Source organism: Ursus arctos, unplaced genomic scaffold (genome assembly GCF_023065955.2).
Source record: "Ursus arctos isolate Adak ecotype North America unplaced genomic scaffold, UrsArc2.0 scaffold_13, whole genome shotgun sequence".
Classification (NCBI taxonomy): Eukaryota; Metazoa; Chordata; class Mammalia; order Carnivora; family Ursidae; genus Ursus; species Ursus arctos.
Genome location: NW_026622797.1, coordinates 14,738,798 through 14,758,628, shown reverse-complemented (window position 1 = coordinate 14,758,628; position 19,831 = coordinate 14,738,798). Strand labels below are relative to the sequence as shown.

The following is a 19,831-nucleotide window of genomic DNA, read 5'->3' as shown; positions in this document are numbered from 1 at the left end:
TGCTACTCCAATTTTTCACTAGCCTGTGGTGTATGTACCATGAGCACCAGTGACCATCAGCACCTCTGTCCCCTGTGAATAGCACATTTCCTGTCTTTTGAAACAACAACAACAACAACAAAAAACTGGTGTTTTTTTGAGATAGTTGTTCTGTGCTTTCTTTTAGTAAACAAAATTCAACTAAGAGCAGAAATGAATCTTCCGGGCATGCTATCAATGCCTAAATAAACAGTGTTAGCTTTGTCCAAAAAAAATATTTGATTTATAGATCTTATTTTGGTAGGTTCTAAGGTTCCTGTCAGTCAGATAAATGAGCATGTAGCTTCAAATATTTTCAGAATCTGATGCCAATCCATTTGATTAGGAATCGTATTCTCTAGCTGTCAAAGAAGGTAAGTTTTAGTGTTTTTTTTCTGTTATTAAATTTACCTCAGATAATCTAATATTACAATTGCAAGGAAAAGCTGTCATCAGACCAAGGCCTCGCATATTGTGTTAAAATCACATAAAGCAGAAAGAGCATTTGTCTCTTATAAAATGATGCTGAGACATGAATGTGGGATATATGTGGACACAGTGGTTGCTGTCTTCAAGGACTTGATACATGGTTCCTAGATTTTCAGAGTTCATAAATTATGACAGTCTTTCACATTAGAAAAAATTTTAGATTATCAGGGAATGAGAGCCAAACAGCTCTTTAAGTATGTTAAATAAGTCAATATCTTTTGTTTGCTTGCTCGCTTTATTTTTTTTTTATTCAGGTAACATTATCACCTGTCATTCTTAAAAATTCAGATTTTAGATTTATGGTTGTAAATAATTTAATGTTGTGTGGGAATTTAAAATTGTTTTGCAAATGCACAGCAAGATATAGATGAATTTCAGATTTTAAGATCCACTGCACCGTGGAAAAAGGGACATTGGTCAAATTGGACAACTTCTGAAGATATGAACCTTTAAAAATAAAACTTTTCCCATTATATAGAAAATTGAAACAATTTACTGTTTATTGTGAAGTTAAATATTTGGGGTGGCTATTGTATTCCATAAATGTTCACAATCTGCATAACCTTCTAAGCAAAATGAGTTTTTTGGGGGCGGGAATTATTCTCAAATGTGATTGGTCGATTTTACCACTGCACTAACATGGTTTACTGGAGTAGGTCTACCATATGCATTTAAGTTTTTGTTCTTTATGAAATGTGTTGGATGAAATTTTTCTGCATCACCGATCAACTTTTTGTGCTAGTTTTTCAATCCCTGAGTTTAAACATTATGTAATTTTTGTCTCCCCAAATTTCCCTCAAATCTGAAAAGGGTCCAGAAGAAATAAGCAGGAGTTTAGAGTGGACAGGCTACACCAATATGTATCTGACTTAAAAAAAAAAATGACTCACTGAAATGAAGGTTGGACCATACAAAATTTCTAGTTCCCCATGTAAAAAAAAAAAAAAAAAGGTTGAAATTGGCATTTTTTCATATCATTCGATCTAAAATCTTTCTTTTTTTTATTTTATTTTTTTTTAAGATTTTATTTATTTATTCGACAGAGATAGAGACAGCCAGCGAGAGAGGGAACACAAGCAGGGGGAGTGGGAGAGGAAGAAGCAGGCTCATAGCGGAGGAGCCTGATGTGGGGCTCGATCCCATAACGCCGGGATCACACCCTGAGCCGAAGGCAGACACTTAACCGCTGTGCCACCCAGGCGCCCCCGATCTAAAATCTTTCTTTTGTGAGGTTATTGACAAAAAAATTTGTGACGGCTAGGAATTTCTCTCATAAGCTTTATGTTTTAAAATATTTTTTCTACATTAGAGTAATAAAGGCGCATTCTAAAAAAGCACTGGAAAATTTTGCAGGTTGTTTTTTTTCACATTTTTTTTTTACAGATTTATTTTTATGTTATGTTCTGTCTCCCCAAATTAGATTGTAATCATTCAAGACATGTACCTTATTGTATTCTTCTCAGTAATTCTCCAAATCACTTAACCATAAATGTTTTGAGTGTTGTAGGCATTCAGTAAATACTTGCTGATGGTCCTGATTATGGTGTGATGACATATGGTAAAGGTAGCTTAAACTTTTGTCAATAAAATTTGAGTTCAGGTTAGTTTGACCTTTTTAGTTTCTCTAAATATACTCTCTCATGTAGATGAAATGACCCACAAAAGCACCTCTTGACCCTGGAGTCCTTTTTCCTTTCTGTATTTCTGAACTCCGAATTTAAGAAGTATTTTATAATCCTTATATACAAACAAATTAGTGTTGTTGTTTTCTTTTATTAAAATTGTGTCCATAAATATTCCTTGTTTAATAGAAATCAGTGATTCCCCAGTACTACACAAGGCACTATTTTAAGGACCGTTGTTCATTTCAATGAGCCGATAACATTGCTTTGTTTTCCGTTCTGTGAAAACGTTAGATGCCAGTATTAAATATATATTTGTAAATAATATCTCCTTCAATTAAAAAAAATTTTAAAAATAATTGTAGATGTCATATAGTTAACACCTAGTACGTCGTGGGCACTGTTCTAGGTGCATTAAAGTTATTATCTCATTTAATCCTCATGCAATCCTGAAAGGAAGGAATATTATTCTCGCTTTATAGATAAGGAAACCCAGACTTAAAGCCTTTATGTCTAACTAAGATCACAAAGTTAGCAAAGCAGCCAAGCCCACATCTAAATCCAATTTTAAATACTACAGTTCAAATGTGTATAGATTAAGCTAGAAAAGGTTTTCCTGAAAATAGCCAGCTCAGGGCTTATTAAAGGGAAGTGCAAGGAATATCAACCAGGAAATGCTAAGCCAAACATTGACCAATAAACGAAGAGACCGAACCCCACACTCTTTCAGTCCCAGTGGCAAGCCTTTCCTACATAGAATCTGCCAGTAACTCCCCCTGCCTTTTCTGGTTGCATTATTTATCCTGCAAGCTTCCATTCATAAAATGGTTTCCTGTTTGGTTTGCCCAATGATGCAATTGTACCAGACTTTTTACCATCGAATTTCTCATGGCTAAGGAATAAATTGGTATTTGGGTTTATCTGTAGGACTCGTAAACCAGCCTGTGACAGAAGTCTCCACTCCCTAGCTGTAGGCAAACTCTAGGGGGTTAGATCCTTGACTGGAGTAATTCATCAAAACAATTGTCTCCTTGGTCAACACTCCGACTTCACCAAGAACTTTCTATTCAAAACAACAGTTTGAAGGTTTATAGTGTGAATCTCAACTAAGTAAAAACAAAAACAAAAAACAAAAAACAACAACCCAGAAAAGAATGTATGTGATACGCACATTAAGGCATACTGTTTACCCCTGAAATTGATAGATTATGGCTGATCATTAAGCCAAATTGAGGAGGCAACCGATATAGAAACAAAAGGAATTATTAGGCATAATTTGCCTTTAGCACATAACTATTCCCAGTTGCTTGTGGGAAAAACTTACCTTTATTTAATATAGTAAAAAGAATAAGAGAATTGATAACATTTATCTATATGCAATATAGCCACCTAATAATAGACATGTCTATATAGTCATCAGTTTAACACTTTAAAGTTCGGTAGTTTCAAAGAAATCAGAATGGACATCATTTGCATACACTTGCCTGGGAGATGAAATGTACATATCCATTCTATGGAAAGATGTAAAATTCCCAATAAACTCTGCACAGGACTTTATTACTTGCTCTGGTGATTTCAGTGAACATAGCATCGTTTAGGCATGGTGAAATAGCCTGATCTGTGTTTCTACATTCTCAACTTTGTTATCCAGAGACTTGGCTTCTCATATGCCTCATGATTTTGTAGCAAGTTCAGTACAGTGGTTAGCCAGGGTAGTTCAGTGGGTAGGCTTTGAGATGGACATGGCTGACTCCATTTCTGCTCCTGTTAGAATGTGGCTCTGGTCAAAGTCCTTGCTCTTTGAAGTCTCGATTTGCTCATCTGTCAAACTCACTTATGGGACTGCGCTAAATAAAAAATGTATAAAATTCGTCAGAATGTAATTTTGAGCAAAAAATAAGGCACAGAAGAATGTCTCTAGTAGAAATCAGGTATATAAAGGTTTAAAAATAAGCAGAAGCAAACAATATTTTGGTTGGAAGTACAAAATCTATGAAAAAAATCATAAAGGTAAAAAGGGAAGGATAGAAGCAAAATTCTGGGTAGTGGTCACCTGGCCAGAGAGAAGAAAGAATACTAAAATGGGGAACAAAAAATAGGCTTTACAAGATTTTGAAATGCCCAATTCTTTAGTTGAGTGGACTCAACTAGGTGAGTATTTTGGGTGTTCTTTTTCCTGTTGTAATTTTAAAAAACACATGCATATGTCATATGGGATCTTTTGTACGTATGTTTCACTCACAATAGATATTTACAAATACAACTGAGAGGACTAGAACACACACACACACACACACACACACACACACACACACTGGTAAGTCCCAATACGCTGCTTCATTTCTGAGTAGTCGTTTGCAGGACGGTGGTTTTATTTTATTTTATTTATTTATTTTTTAAAAAGATTTTATTTATTTATTTGACAGAGAGAGCCAGCCAGCGAGAGAGGGAACGCAAGCAGGGGGAGCAGGAGAGGAAGAAGCAGGCTCCTAGTGGAGAAGCCCGACATGGGGCTCGATCCCAGAACTCCGGGGATCACGCCCTGAGCTGAAGGCAGACGCTTAATGACTGCGCCACCCAGGCGCCCCAGGACAGTGGTTTTAAATCTTGGCTGTGCATTAGCTACTCCTGAGGCGCTTTAACCCATATACTGATGCTCGGGTTCCAGCCCCAAACAATCTGATTTAATTGATTTGGGGTTGGGACCAGGCATCAATATGTTGCATAAAAGCTTCCCAGGTGATCCTAATGTGAAGTTAAAATGAACCAAGACTGGAATTACTTTATAAGAATTAGTGCAATAGGCACTAATTAAACTAGTTCAATATTACAGATTTAGATATCATGGGAAAAACCATAACTTTGTTGGACTTCCATACAGAGATTTTGCAGCCTAGTGTTGCTTCTATTTTGAAGTATGTATTCAGGGGATCAGGGGGGCAAGTGGAGAGTTGCTGTATGAGACCATGCCTTGCAACAGTGTGTCTAGATGAAAGGTGAGTGCTGGCTAAAGTCTAGCCAGCTTCCCAAATTGTGTCTCCCCAACGTGTGTCTCCTGGTGTGGGGTTGCTTCCAAGGGGAGAAAGTAGTGCTTTTTCTTGTTAACACAAAGCTTCCAAAGGTGCTTGCTTGCTTAGGTCCCAGAGGCACGGATTTCATTTTGGTGCTTAAGACTACTACTGAATGTCACAAAATATTCTTTGAGACACAAATCAATATTCGAAATAGTTACAGGCACAGCCTGCATAGTATAGGTACCAACCGACCAGCAGGGATGTGGCTAGTGGCAAATAAGCAGGATCTGGGGTGTCTCCCCTCCCTCCATCACTCATCTACCCCCAGGCAAGGTGCAAACCCTTGGGCTCCTGGGTGGCGTTAGATGGGAGGGGCTGTGGCAGCTGGATGGCACAAAAGAGCATTGCGGGGTGGGGGCGGGGGGCTTGAGTTAGTGGCCCTTTAACAACTGGTGTGGATATTTATTTAACAACCCACATGGCCTTTCTGGTGTGTACAGCATTGTTATTAGCTCTGCCTGCCACCAGTCACGGAACTCCGAGTTCTACACCCTTCCTTTCTGTGATTGTTTATCCACTAGCATAGTTTGTGGACCACAACACGGCTTTCCTGCCAGTTCTGGGACAGAATAGTCATAGTTCACACTTGTTGAGAACCCACTGTTCTGTTTCATCCTCACACCAACCTTTGGGATAAGCATTATTTTAAAGAAGGAGGAAACAGATTTAAAAAAACGTGCCCCAACCATCAGTTGGGAAGTGGAAGACTTCAAACCCGGGTCTGTGTGAATCTTGGGCTGAGCTTGCGGTGGGTGCCATGTTGTTCCGGGGCGCTGCCGCCCCCCGGTTTTCCCGTGCAGCTCGTCCCTCACGTCCGCACCGGCGAACCCGTGGGTCATGGCACGAAATGCAGCGAAGGCCACAGGTGAGTGAGCGCCAGCAGTCCCCGGAGCCGCCCACTGGGGGAGAAGTGCTTGCAGGCTGGGTCCGCCTCTTCTGCCGAGCAGCCCTCCGCCCCAGGGGACAGGAAGTGGAGCGAAATGAGTAACAAGTGCACCACGTCTCAGTTTCTGTTCAAAATTAGTTGTGCACGAAATTCTACCCCTGAAACTAATAATATCCCATGTGTTAACTAAATTGAATTTAAGAGAGAGAGAGAGAGAATAGATTTGAAGAATAGATTTGAAAGTCTTTAGCAAAGGAGCACCTGGGTGGTTTAGTCGTTAAGCCTCTCTTGGTTTCAGCTCAGGTCATGATCTCAGGGTCGTGAGATCGAGCCCCACATCAAGCTACATGCTTAGCCGAGAGGCTGCTTAAGATTTTCTTTTTCTACCTCTGTCTGCCCCCCACCCCATGCCCCGTGCACGCACTCTCTCTCTCTCAATCTCTCAAAATAAAATAAAATGAAAGTCTTTAGCATGTATTTAGAAAACAAAGACTTTTGTTTATTAAAAAAATTTGTGGAGTGTTCCCATGCTTCTCTGGAAAATTCTTGTTAAACTTTCGTGCAGCTGGTAAATGAAGTCATTGTTTATTCTATGGAATGGAAAGCATGCCTAAAGTGTGAGTCAGGGGACCTGATGTTGGGAATGGTTCCGTCCCTAGTTCACTGCTACTGGCGGAGCTGCTTAAACTACCTGAGCCTCGTGATTCCCGCCCATTAAGCACAGGGCTTGGGCTAGTTTGCTGGTAAGGGGACCTGACTGCGGACTCTTGGCCACATTCTCTCACGTATTTGAGCCTCAGTTTCCTTTGTGGTGATTATTCAAGTACGTATTGCAACAAATGGAAAGCGTTTTATTCAGTGTCTGGGACGCATGGGGTCGAACTTGTGTCTCCACTCCAGGAAGGAGTTGGTTTAGAGATTAATTAATTAAAGGCCTGTGGATCATTACATGGGTTGGGTGCGTCAAAATCCCATTCATATTTACCTACTCATCACTTCTATTTCAAGACCTTTTCTTCTGCTGCGACTGAGAGTTCTGGACAATCGTCTATGTCAGCACTTGGCTCAGGACCTTTAGTAAGAACTAGACGAGTACACACGCAGGCTGTGATCCCTCCAAAGGGTTAGTGCCTTGTGTTTCCAGTTTTTTCACATTAATTGCCCATAATGATTGAAACATTCGCGCAGTTTCTTCGGGTTATTAATCATGGACAGGAAAATCAGGTTTGTTCTCCTCCTTTGTTCAATTCCTTTCATTTCCAGTTAGAGCTTTCACTGTGTCCCTAGACCTGTGTCATGTGTTAAGAGTGGCCTCAAAAAGTAGTCTTATATTCAAGGAGATGACAGTCTTGTTGCAACAAAAAGCCTCACACATGGAACAATTAGGGAAGAAGAACAGAAGACAGAAGAACGACACGTAACGGAAGTTTGGCTTCTGCGTGCTTTATGACTGTGGTCTGAGACAAATCACCAGTTCTTCCAGATCATGAAGAAATACGACTCCAAAACAATAGGCAACCTGAAAGTGAAATGAATTAAAAGAGAACTTGGAGCATGTAAGTTTTCATTGAAGCCCTATCGTTGGGTGTGGACTTCTCTTTGCGGTGGCTGTGTTGGCGCTCTCTGCCTCAGACACTGTTCTTCAGAGATGTCCTTTCTCTGAAGGATCGTGGGTGTGTTTCAGCAGTTTCCCCACTGCCCTTTGGTTTAGATTCTTTGATGCCCTGCCAGTTGCATCACACTCTTGATAGGTGAGTAAAGGTAAGCATAATTTGAAGGACAATTAAAGAAGGAGATTAAAATGGTGATTTGGAGCTGAGGAAATATAGATCCCACAGAGAAAATCATATTTATTTTAGATTGTAGGCTATGCTGGAAACTCATATTACCACCAGATGAAGTGAACACTGCTTTTACGGATTACTGGGAGAAGGTCAACTTCCGTATGAGCAAATAAACAAGGCACCATTCCATATTTTCAAGTAAATTAATTTAGAGAACTTAAGTAATACTGATCTTATCACAGTTTCCAAACTGATCTACTATTAAACCCAGTAGCTTATTGGAAAACTATTACCAAGAAAGAACTATTTCAAATGTAGCAGGTTATGATAAAGACAAAGTTTCAGATAACATGAGAAGATAATTTTTCTTTAGGCAGAAAAATACCGGACACAGATTTATCTTTGACAGCATGACCTGCCCAAATCCTTGCTCTGCAGCCCATCTGATAAAGGTCAATAACTGAACACCCAAACAAGTTCATAACCACAGCACCTGCCTGACAAAAACGCTGAAATTGCTTTTCCTGACCCAAACTGCACCATTTCCTTAAAGTTTGGAAAACAATACGCTGAATTTCTCTATCCTGTATGCAAATTTTTATTTTCTTTTTTTCACATTAGAGACCAACCAGTGTTGTTCTGAGCATCAGTGGTGTGCCTGGTTTTTTCTGCCTTCAACTCTTTCTTTTACTTTATTTATTTTATTTTTTAAAAGATTTTATTTATTTATTTGACAGAGATAGAGACAGCCAGCGAGAGAGGGAACACAAGCAGGGGGAGTGGGAGAGGAAGAAGCAGGCTCATAGCGGAGGAGCCTGATGTAGGGCTCGATCCCATAACGCCGGGATCACGCCCTGAGCCGAAGGCAGACGCTTAACGACTGTGCCACCCAAGCGCCCCTCAACTCTTTCTTTTAAACACCTCTCACAGAACTCTCTTGTCTTTAAAATGGTCTCAGAAAAAAAAGAGAAGGCTCATCATTGTTTTATTATTAAATTGAAGAAATTGGGTTTAGAAAGTAATAAGCATTTTCTAAATTACCCCCTTCAATTGTAGAACAGGTAAAAAACATGCCAAATCTGATTGCCAAAAACGTTGCAGTCCCTAAAATATTTTTTGGAGCATTACTATTACTGTTATGAACAGAAATAGCAGTGATAAAAATCAAATGAAGTTTTGCCAACAGCCCAAATTCCATTTTTGTGTGTGTGGAGGGGGGTAGTTTAGAATTAGCAGAAGTACTGTTCTTCCCTGCTCACAGCTGTGCCCTGCACAGTTGCTTTCATGATCTCATTTTCCTGGCTGGGAGCCCCCTCTATTAAACAAGAAAACAAGGTGTGGAGGGGGGCGGGGTGGTCAGAGACATAGCAGGGTAACAGGGAATTGGGCTTGAACTCAAGCGTCTTCCAGTCCACTGATTTTTTTTAAGTGGTTTGTTTTTTAGAAGTGTCTGTCATGACATATAAATCACTGCTAATGTCATCATTAAACTGGCTTTAGAGAGATTTTGTTTTAAAGAGGCAACGCCGTTCTAGAATCCTGAGCTCTGAACCCGGAAGCACAGGATTCGAGAGCTGGAAGCCCCGGGACCTGCGCAGGCGCAGCTTCGCGTGGTCGGACCTGCAGGCTGGTTTGCTAATGGCGCAATCGTTGATGTCGGGCTGCTTTTGCTTCCTGTTGCTCCTCTCTCAGCCTGCCTCGAGCATAGTGGGAGTACATGTTGGCAGTTTATTTTATATTCAGGGTGAACTTTGATTTTTGACAAATATTGAACTAGTGTTTCCTCTTTTTATCGATGCCCTAATTGGAGGTGAAGGGGCTGGGGAAGGGGTGGCAGCCAGCTGGTCACAGGGACAGGGATGGCTAGCGCCCCCACCCCAGGCCAGCTCTGTTCTTTACACCATTCCCCGCAGCTTTTAAAATGTCTTGTTCTTCTTTTTTAAAAAAATACATCTTCCCTCCCTTTTCCAGTGGCAAGACATAAAAGGTTTCAAATACTTCAAAAATAAATGATTTCCAAATCACTTCAGACTTCTAACATAAAATGTTTTATCACATTTCCAAAAGTGGAATGGCATATTAAGAAGTGATTTCATTCTAATCCATATTCTCTTTTAGGGATATAGAGACATTATCTCAAATTATCACTCCAAAGAGACAGAGACAAGAATTTTTGCACCATTCTACTTCTCAAATCATTTCAGTTATTTTATTTCAATTCCTCCAAATCTCTTGGACAGTTATTTCCTTCTGTATTTTCTTGTATCCCTTAAAAATTATATTTTACTTTGTCGGGGCCTAAAGAATTGCATTGAAAAACTAAGAAATTATTGAAAAAGAATTCCATTAGCACAACTATTGTGATCAGAAGAAATCGGCTAATTTCAGTTTCTTTCTTTGGGCTTTTCATAGAAAATTGTTGAAATGTATCAGCCCTAAGTAACTGGCATTTTGAAATTGATTTCAAGCTGTAGAGGGGAAGAAAAGCTACATCGAAAAAATTAAATCTTGGGCTTTGAGATATTTAAAAAAAAAAAAAAATGTTCCAGGCCCAGAGGATCCCAAATACTGGCCCTTTGGCTCAGAAGTGAGAAAAAAAAGTCACAAAGCTGGAGCGGAGGGAGAGACACATGCTTCCTTTAGCTGTTATTATATTGAAAAATATTTTTAAAGAGCATCTTGGTTAATAATCTCAACTATTTCTGTAGAGAAAATTGCATGTTCCTGCTGTCCTGTGGAAGCAATAATCAGGTTCCTAGTGGATGAATATGACAGAGGCACCCACAGCCCCGGGGCTACTTGTCTCCTCCATCTGACCTCTGCTGACCTTGCCAGCCCTACTGCAGTCTTCAACTTGTTCTAGCTCTATGATCTCTGAGTTCCTCGAAAATGCTGGGGCTCCTGGTCTCCACACATCTACTTCTGTGGCCAGAAGCATGGCCACTGTGAAGCCGACCTTCCATAGGCCGATTCCTATCCACTCTGATGAGGTCTCTACTTCCCCCAGGAGACATGTGGTCGGCAGTGAGTGTTTGTGGAGTGATGACTGCAAGTGCTAGAGGAAGAAGGCTCTGTTAGCGCTCAGAATACCTCAACTCCGGAAACTATCTTTAACTCTTTGTGTAGGGATTGCTGCATGCTCCTCGGACTACATGGGGGCTGGGAGGGAGGGGCTGGGGGAGAGGCAGGAAAGGAGGAAGGGAGGGAGGCAGTGGAAAGATGGGAGACCAGTTGAAGTGTCATAGGAATTCAGAGCTAGAAGAGGAGAATTAGAGAGTGGGAAAGAGCTAGAGTCCAAAACAGAGTGCAAAAGACAAAAGTTCATGGAGTTGCTACCTGGCCCAGATCTCACTAGCTAGCTAGAAACTTCCTCCCTCCCTTCTACTGACTCATCTCTGCTCACCCTTTACTTCCATCTGCTTTCCTTCTGCAGGGAGGCTATATGCTCTCATGGAAATCTATATTCTGCATATCAGAACACTTGTTGACATTGTATTAAGTTTGCTTTTTGTTACCTTTCTTTCCTGTTAGACAGCAACTTCATGAAAGGTCTATTTTTTTTTTTTATCATGATGACCCTAGCACCTAGCACAGTGATTGCTGTCCATAGTAAACAACTAAATATTGTTGAAAGCCTAGCATTTTGGGCAAGTCGTTTCAGGTTTCTGGACGGCACGGTCCTCATCTGCACTATGAAGGAGATGGTCAGGTTGATAAGTCAACACCCCAGCCTAGCACTGGTCTTCTATGACTTTTTACCTACATGGTACCCAAGAAGACAGGGATGTTGTCTGTAAAGGTGCTGAAGATCTTGTAATACAGACTGTGACTGCCTGGTAGACTGTTTACACAGGACCTTGGACTGGGCCAGGGTGGGGTGTGGTGGTATAAAATAGAGGGTAGGGCTGGTCCTTGTTACCAGGGAGAGGAAGAGAGCAATGAGTCATTTCTATGGAAAGACCAAGTTGCCATACCTCTATTGTGGATATGAAGATATGTTGATGAGTTGGCAAGTTCACTGCACAGACAAGCCTGATCCTTCAGAGTGATAAGGAAGAATGATCCAGGAAAGGAGACAGCAATGAATTATATCTATACGCATATACTGTTGTATGTGTATATTCATTTGGTCAGCAAATATTATTGACTGTATTCTTGGGCAAGTGCTGAGGGGATGAAGACAAATCAGACTTCAAGGGTAATGAAATCTGGTTGGGGAAGAAAGGTGTACACATACTGAGAATATACCAAAAACGATGTGAACTGGGATAAGACAGAGATTCCATTTTTTTCGTCAGTTCCCCCTGCTGGGTTTTCCTGTTTGTTAAGGCTTTAAAAGGAAAGAAACGTTACCTCCTGCCGCATGGTAAAAGAAGTGATATTTGACCTTGGCCTTTAAGAATGGCAGGGTTTGGGCATTTAGAGATTAGAGGTGGCATTCCAATTAGAAGCAAGGTGAGTGGAAAAGCACCTGGCATTACTGGGAATGGCGGGAGTTCCGTTCAGCTCTAGCGGATCACATGAAGCTGGCCTGTGGCAAATCATTTGAAAAGGCAGGTTGTGACCAGGCAGAAGGTACTTGGACTTGGATCTATAGGAATTCTGGGATCAGAGCAGGTATCTCAACAGGGTGTTGGCTGCAGCTGGGCTTCAGAAAGATCCACGGCAGTGGTGGGGCAGCTGGGAGCTGGGAGTGGGACCTGTGTGGAAGCTATTACACTGACATCTGGGTTGGGGTGCCAGCTTCTGGAAACGGGGCCATGCCAGCATGGGGGAAGGAGAACCGTTAAATGTGGGCTGCAGAGAAACCACAGGCGTAGTGGAGAAGGTATTCGATAATATGAAATCTGCAGAGGACTTGAGGAAGATAGAGGAGAAAAGGATATGACGCCCTTGAGAAAATTGCTTGAGGAACTTGAGACAAAAGTCTGGTTCCAAAGAGGGAAGGGGTTCTCAGCAAGCCCCAGGGGCACAAGTCTGGACTAAAAGTGAAGACTTTGACACTAGGATGTTTGAGTTGGAATCATGGGTTGCTACTTGCTAGCTTTGTGAACTTGGGCAAGTTATTAACTACTTGGGCCTCAGTTTCTTTATCTGTAGGATGGGGATAATAACAGTAACCACCTGATAGGGTTGTTGTAAGGATTAAATGAGTTAATAAACATAAAGCTCTGTACTGTCTGTGTTATCATTAGGATGGTTTTTAAAAAGTTCAGTGAAAACAAGTACAAAGGGATCTTGCTGGTGTGAGTTAGCAGAATCAAAGGAAATTTCTTTCTCTTAATCCGTGGGAGATCTTTAAGCATGTTTAAAGTTGAGGGGCAGGACACATGGAAGAGGGAAGAAATGGGAGCTAGAGAAGAGGGTTTGTTGCAAGTAAATTCAGACCCAGACCAAAGGCTATAGAATAAGTCCATTGGGGGTAAACCTAATCCCAGAGGAAGGAAGAATGGCCTCGCTTTGCCCTGGGAATAAAAGCTAGGTTCTTCTCCTGGGCCTCCGAAGCGCCCTAGGAACTGGCTCCGCTCAGCTTTCCAGCGGTAACTCCTCCCATTCTCCCTGCGGGAGTTCGCCCTCAGGGGTGGACTCACTTTCCGGTTTCAGTTACCCGGGTCAACCGAGGTCTGATCTGGAAGCCCATGACCCGCCTGCTGACACGGCGTCAGGTCACCAGCGGCCTAACGCTGCGTCACAAGGCCTATGTCATTCCCTCATTTCGTCTCCTCACAGGGGCATTTTATCACCGCATATCAGCGCAAGCAGAAGGGTGAGTGCAGTATAGTAAGATGTGGTGAGAGGGGGACCACAATCACACAACTTTTGTTACAACATATTGTTATAATGGTTCTCTTAACTATGAGTTGCCGTTGTTAATCTCTTACCTTATAAATTAAAGTTGATGGTGGGAATGTACGTATAGGATCGTGTACTGAGGGTTTGGTAATATTCGCGGCTTCCGGCATCCCCTGGGGGTCTTGGAATATATCCCCGTGGATAAAGGGGATGGCTGTTGTTGCCTTTTCTGCTTCTTGTGTTTTCTCAGCCCTGCGGAGATCGTTCTCAGCGGGGTCTGTGCTCGCGCCAGTTCGTCTCTGCACAGTCCCTTGGTTCGGGTCCTTGCTGGGCTGGCTCCCTTGGCATCCTCAGCGCTCTCTTTAAATTTGTGCAGACCTTCCCTAAGCATCCAGTCCAAAGCAGTCTTGCACTGCCTATCCCGCTCTTCGCATTCTATCTCTACATCGCGTTTATCACCGCTCAGGGTTTTCTGCTTATGTATTTATTGGGTCATTGTCTGCCTCTGTGCACCAGATACAAGCTGCAGTGAGGCAGGGACCTCATGCATTTGGCAACACACACGCATTTCTTCCACACACAGGGTGGGAGTAAAGGAATGAATATGGGAGAAAAATGGGAAGCAAGTCTAGGCGAAGAGGATAGATTTTGAAGTGGAGAGGAAGGACATTGAGGAAATGGAGCCGTATTACTTTGTCTTTTTCTGTAAACCATGCAGTATAATAATATGGAGAAAGGAGCGGGGTGAGGGGTGCCTGGGTGGGTCAGTCAGTTAAGCGGTTAAGCAATTACCTTCAGCTCAGTTCATGATCCCAGGCCCCTGGGATGGAGCCTGGAGTTGGGCTCCCTGCTCAGCGGGGAGTCTGCTTCTCCTTCTCCCTCTGCCCCTGCTTGTGTGCTCTCTCTCTCTCAAATGAGTAAGTAAAATCTTAAGAAAAAAAAAAAAAAAAAAGGAGGGGGTGAGATTGAGGCTCTGGACTCAGAATAGATCTCAGAAGATTATCTTTTTTTTTTTTTTTTTTTAAAGTCTATCTGTTTATTTGAGAGAGAGAGAGGGAGGGCGGGAAAGCGTGCGTGCACAAGCAGGAGAAGCGGCAGGCAGAGGGGGAGGGAAAAAGTAGTTTCCCTGTGGAGCAGGGAGCCTAATGTGGGACTCGATCCTGTGGCCCTGAGATCAAGACCTGAGCCAAAGGTAGATGCTTAACCAACTGAACCACCCAGGCGTCTTTCAGATTGTCTTAAGGAATCAAAGAGGACATGAATGGTGCACAGAGGGGAAGCTGTGGGGCAGCTATGCCCCCAGGGAGGGGAGAAGAAAGTTCTTGGAGAGGAGGCCTGGGAATTCCAAGTTTTATGTGGGGATTATTATATGTATAATATAAAATATATATCACATGTGTTATGTTATTATATCCTACTTTATATTGCATATTATTATATATTTCATACATACTATGTATTTTATATAGTTATCTATATTGATATAACTTACATATATATGTAATATATATATATCATTACATGTATCTCATATATAATATATATATAAAACTTCAGTTAAGTCAGTTTCTTTTGTGACCCATAGGTTTTGGTCTGAAGCATCTTTATCCTTGCCTTCAAGACAGTTTAAGAATCACCTTTGATTTCTTCAATTTTAAAGTTTAATTAAGTATATATACTCCAATTTTCAGGTAAAGATTGTTTATCTCTTTTTATTCAGATTGTGTTGGATTTTTATCAGTTTTTTTGTCATGTAAACCTATATTTATTTTGAAAACGTTTTAAACATAACCTTTGTGCCCAAGTTCATCATCAAATTTTATAAGTGGCTGATGGATAAATGAATCAAAATTCTCTAGTAGAAAAATGTCAGGCTCCCTGTATGACTATCAAATGTAGTTAATGGAATGTAATAGTGATTCACTTCTGAAAGAGCTGTATTGATGTCTCCCACTGCAAGTGCCTTTTAACCAATCAGGTTCTTTACTTCTAAATAGCTTTGCCTTGTATATTCAGCTGCTTTGTTGTTTGGGCCCTCCAGCTTATTGGCTATTACGTCTCTTTTGTAAATGTGTACTTTTATATTTGTATTGTCCCTCTTTATCTTGTTTGGTCAGTTTTTTCGTAACTAATTAAAGCGCCATGGTATTAATGTTACTCTTTTTCATAGGTGATAGGCACCTCTACTTCTTTCACGTAGTAGTGGGTGTTTGGATTTATCTTCCTAAGACTGTATATCTCAATCTTGAGTTTATTCAGATAATCTATAAAAAATTCCATGTCATTCTTTTCCATTTTTTTAACTGTCTATCCCCATTATGCTTAATTTGGACACTGGTTACAACCAAAAGATTTTTCTATTATAAAAGATAATGTATAATTTTGTATAGGACCTAAGCTGCAATTCCATGCTACCTAAGACCATTCAGAGTCATCAGTCCTACTACATAGCTTCCAATGTAGAGATGTAATTTGAGATCACTATTTTCTGAGGCAGAGAATTGACATGCTTTGGTGATTCATAAAAATAAATATTTTTCCTGCTCCTGGAGGCCCATTTTTGGCCAGTACATGGAGTAGAAAGGTAGGAATAACCAAGGCCATGAGAGGAGAGGGGGTGTGCATGTACTGTTGAGTATCTGTGCAAATGCTATAACTTCCAGGCTGTATAAAATAACAGATATTTATAGTGCACTGAATGAAGCTATGGCTTACAAAGTGCTATTAATTATATGTGCATACATTCATCGATTCAGCAAATGCTTGCTGAAGGTCCACCGTGTACCTGGTTCCTGCCCGGCGCTGGTGATGTGGAGGTGAACACATCAGGCACATGTTTGTGCCCGGCTAGTTCTTTGGGTGTGGATGGCTGGATGGTTAACTTTGTGGCTTCAGGTGCTGGAATTTATTCTAACCAGTTCCTGAATTGCTTCAAAAACCAAGTGTTTCCTCTTCCTCCTCTTCTTCTTTCTTCTTCCACCTCCTTTATTACTACTATAGGAAATTTGAAATAGAAGGAAAGAAAAAAAAATAATGTTACATAAATGTCATTTTTTGGAATAACTCAACGTTTATATAGTATGTCCTAGTGACTTTTTAAGAAGCCATCATTTTAGGCCGGACTTTTCAGAATGCTTACCATGCTACCACTGTTCTGCACTTACCTTGAAATGCTTTCCCTAAAGTAGCCCATTTACCCCCCATCATAACTCATTACCCATAAGCATAGCTTGGCTATTAAAAATGAAGAATTTTTTGGAACCCATACATTAAGTCAGGCTACAGTGAAACAAAATTAGCAAGATTTGAGTTGTTGCCAGAAATGAGGTGAAGCTGCGTTTGATTTAAGGGCCAGTGTGTCAGATTACCATCTGTAGATGCTGCCGTGGACCAGATGGGGGCAGCAGAGAGCTGGCTGAGGTCCACCAAAGGCAAGGGCTGCACCTCCCCTAGGATCCCCGGGCACAGGTGAAGGTGGCAATGAGTTAGGAAGTACAGTCAAGGTTTTAAGACTCTGTATCTGAGATCTGAGAGAAGGGGAGGAAAGCAAGAGTGTTAGAAATATCACAAAGATCAGAATGCAATAAGTCCAAGAGCTGGATGGCAAAAGCAATGTGAGCAGGAGAAACAGGAAGGCCAGTGTGGGTGGGTAGACAGGAGGTACCAGAAGGAAGACAGCCTGCATCCCTAGCATTTCTTTCAGTGACTTCCCAGCACAGTGGCCGGGTTCCTACTTGGTCCTGCTTGGTCTTCCAAGGGCAGTGGTTTCTATTGGATAAAGATATGGGAGGTGTTGGTAGTAATTGCGGTGTGGTGGTGAAGTTTGGCTTGGGCTCTTCCTTCTGGTTCCTCCAAAGAACTAAAGACCTCAGCATCCTCCTGTCCATCTTTTAGAAGATTTTTCAGAGCCACCCAGCAAATGCAGTGCAGTACTCCTGTTTACTTAATGGTCCACTCCACTTGAAACATCATGCTCTCCCCATGTGGTCTTGTCATCATTATCTTCAAATTGTGCTAATTAACAGAGCCAACACATGGGCGCCCTTCCCTCCCCTGCTTGGCATCGTCACACACTGCACTTAGCATTCCTCGTGGGAAGGCATTCTGGTGATCCCTTATCTGTACTCTCTCCATCTACCATTGACCACGCGAGTAAGCTGCCTCACCAGAGAAACTGTTACCCAGTAAAGACCATGACCAAGTCCTAGCAGATGGCTGCAGATCTCAAGACACAGATAGTCACCAACATCCTAGCAATAACAAGCCTTTTCTGTAGCCCCTCAGAGCTCATTATAACAGAGTTTGAATCATGGAAGGCAATTTGGAAATGGAACAGAGCATGGAGAAGGACAAAGGGAGAATACCAGACCGTTCTCACAAAGGAAGGAGCATTTGGGTTCGGCTGTAGACAGAAAGCTACAGCCACCGACTTTCTTGAGAAAATGGACGGACATGTTTTGGCTAGAGAGCCACCAGCAGTCAGAGCTGGTGCTTACTGGTAGCTGTGCCAGAGGCAGCTCAGCGGCTACTTGGTGCTTCAGAGTCGTTACCCTTTTCCTGTCTTTATCTGCCTCTCTGTCACATGGAAACTAAAGTGCAGACAGTGTTTCAACAGGTTCTCTCAGGTAAGAAGAGAGACTGTTACTGACAGCCCAGTGGTTCTATGAGTGAGGTCTACTGTGCAAACAGAACATTTTATTAATGAAGTTTAGGGTGTCCAGTTTTTCTTTCTAGAGTAAACACACGCCCAGTAGTAGTGACTCATTTTGCATTGTTCTGTCTCATTGTTTGTAAATCTTTTGAATTATTACCCTGTGTTTGTTCTCTATTGTTCTAAATACTCTTTTAGAAGCTGGATATAGAACTTCAATCCCTGCTGGTTTTGTTCTTTTCCACTTGGCAAAGGTTGATTGATATTATCTTTCTTTTGGCCTGTGTTTCTTGGTGGCTTGAAATGAGCATGGTTTTTTTTGTGTTTTGGGTTTTTCTTTGTTGTTTACTTCTTTGCCCACATTGTCAATAATAGAATCACTCTGGGAACGGGGTGCGCACAGTAATTTCTGCAACAGCGTTTCTAAAGGGAGGAGGTCTTGGTGTAAATTTGGAATATTATATTGTTTTGGCTTTCTTTTCTCAGATGCTGCAACTGTTTCTTGGGAGTTACTATTTTTTTTTTCACAAATGAACATTGACACATTGTCTTAAGTGGTATTCTAAACCTGTAAAAAATTAATGAAAAATGTTAAAGCAAATGTAATGAAAGAAGCAAGAGGAAGCATGTAGAAATGGTAATACGAGGAACTGGCTGTGTCATGGTCTGGTTGGATTCTGTGCGTGTGCGGTACATGAACGGGCTTGAAGGGGACAGATATATGGAAATGGAGAAGACAGATCTGTCCAACTCAGGGGTTCTCACCTCTCATTGGACATTAGAATCACTTGTAGATTTTTTTTTTTTTTTAATTGAGGCTTGGGTCTCTCCACCGAAATCAGAATGTCTGAGGGTATGGTTTAGACACAGTCATTTGTAAAGACTCCTCAGTTGACAGCCAGGATAGAGACCTACTGACAACCAACAGAAAAACACTTCTTAGAAGTGTCTACAGGACAGAGGTCTTAGCCTCATACCAGATACCTGTCTGGGCCAACACATACTTGTGGATTTTTTCCAGCTTTAAACAGGCCTCCTCTTTTGGCACTGCTCCCATGCTATCCGGCTCTTCCTGGCTTTCAAAAAATAAGCTTTTCTTCAGCTGAACTCCTGGAGCATTTCTGATACTGTGAAAATGCTGAATGAAATGGTATGAAATAATATTGGTTGCCTTTATTTAAATTGTAATAGAAATATATACTTTTTTTGAAGGGCCTGATCCAAATGTGGAAATAGTATTTTTTGAACGTGGATTACATGTCTATTTTGTATCTTAAAGGCAACGCCCTCAGCCTTGGAGCCTGCTGTTTTCCCCCAGGCAAGTCAAAAGGTGCTGTGTGTCCCAAATGGGATTTGCTTGCTTCCTTTGAGGTGGACTAAAAGTCCCCTATTCAAAAGAACTCACATCAGCTTGGAAAGGGCAATTTACAGACGTCTAAATTATACCCATTAATTTAATTTATATCTGTTACTCAGTTATATCCAAAGAAGAGCACTCTGAGAGAATGGGACTC

General features: G+C 41.4%; 1 protein-coding gene across 7 annotated transcripts in view; it reads left to right on the top strand.

Annotated features, from left to right (window-relative positions):
* The first annotated feature begins 294 nt into the window (after nucleotides 1–294).
* Nucleotides 295–19,831, top strand: part of ESR1 (estrogen receptor 1) — a 390,082-nt gene continuing 370,545 nt past the window's right edge. For 2 of the 7 annotated variants that reach the window (XM_048226167.2, XM_048226165.2), the window contains exons 1-2: nucleotides 342–392; nucleotides 15,252–15,357. The gene's annotated coding sequence lies outside the window, so the exon portion shown is untranslated. Of the gene's footprint in view, nucleotides 393–5,579; nucleotides 6,069–15,251; nucleotides 15,358–19,831 lie in introns of those variants that run through there. The other 5 variants (XM_048226166.2, XM_048226168.2, XM_044386430.3 and 2 more) reach the window with 4 other exon arrangements.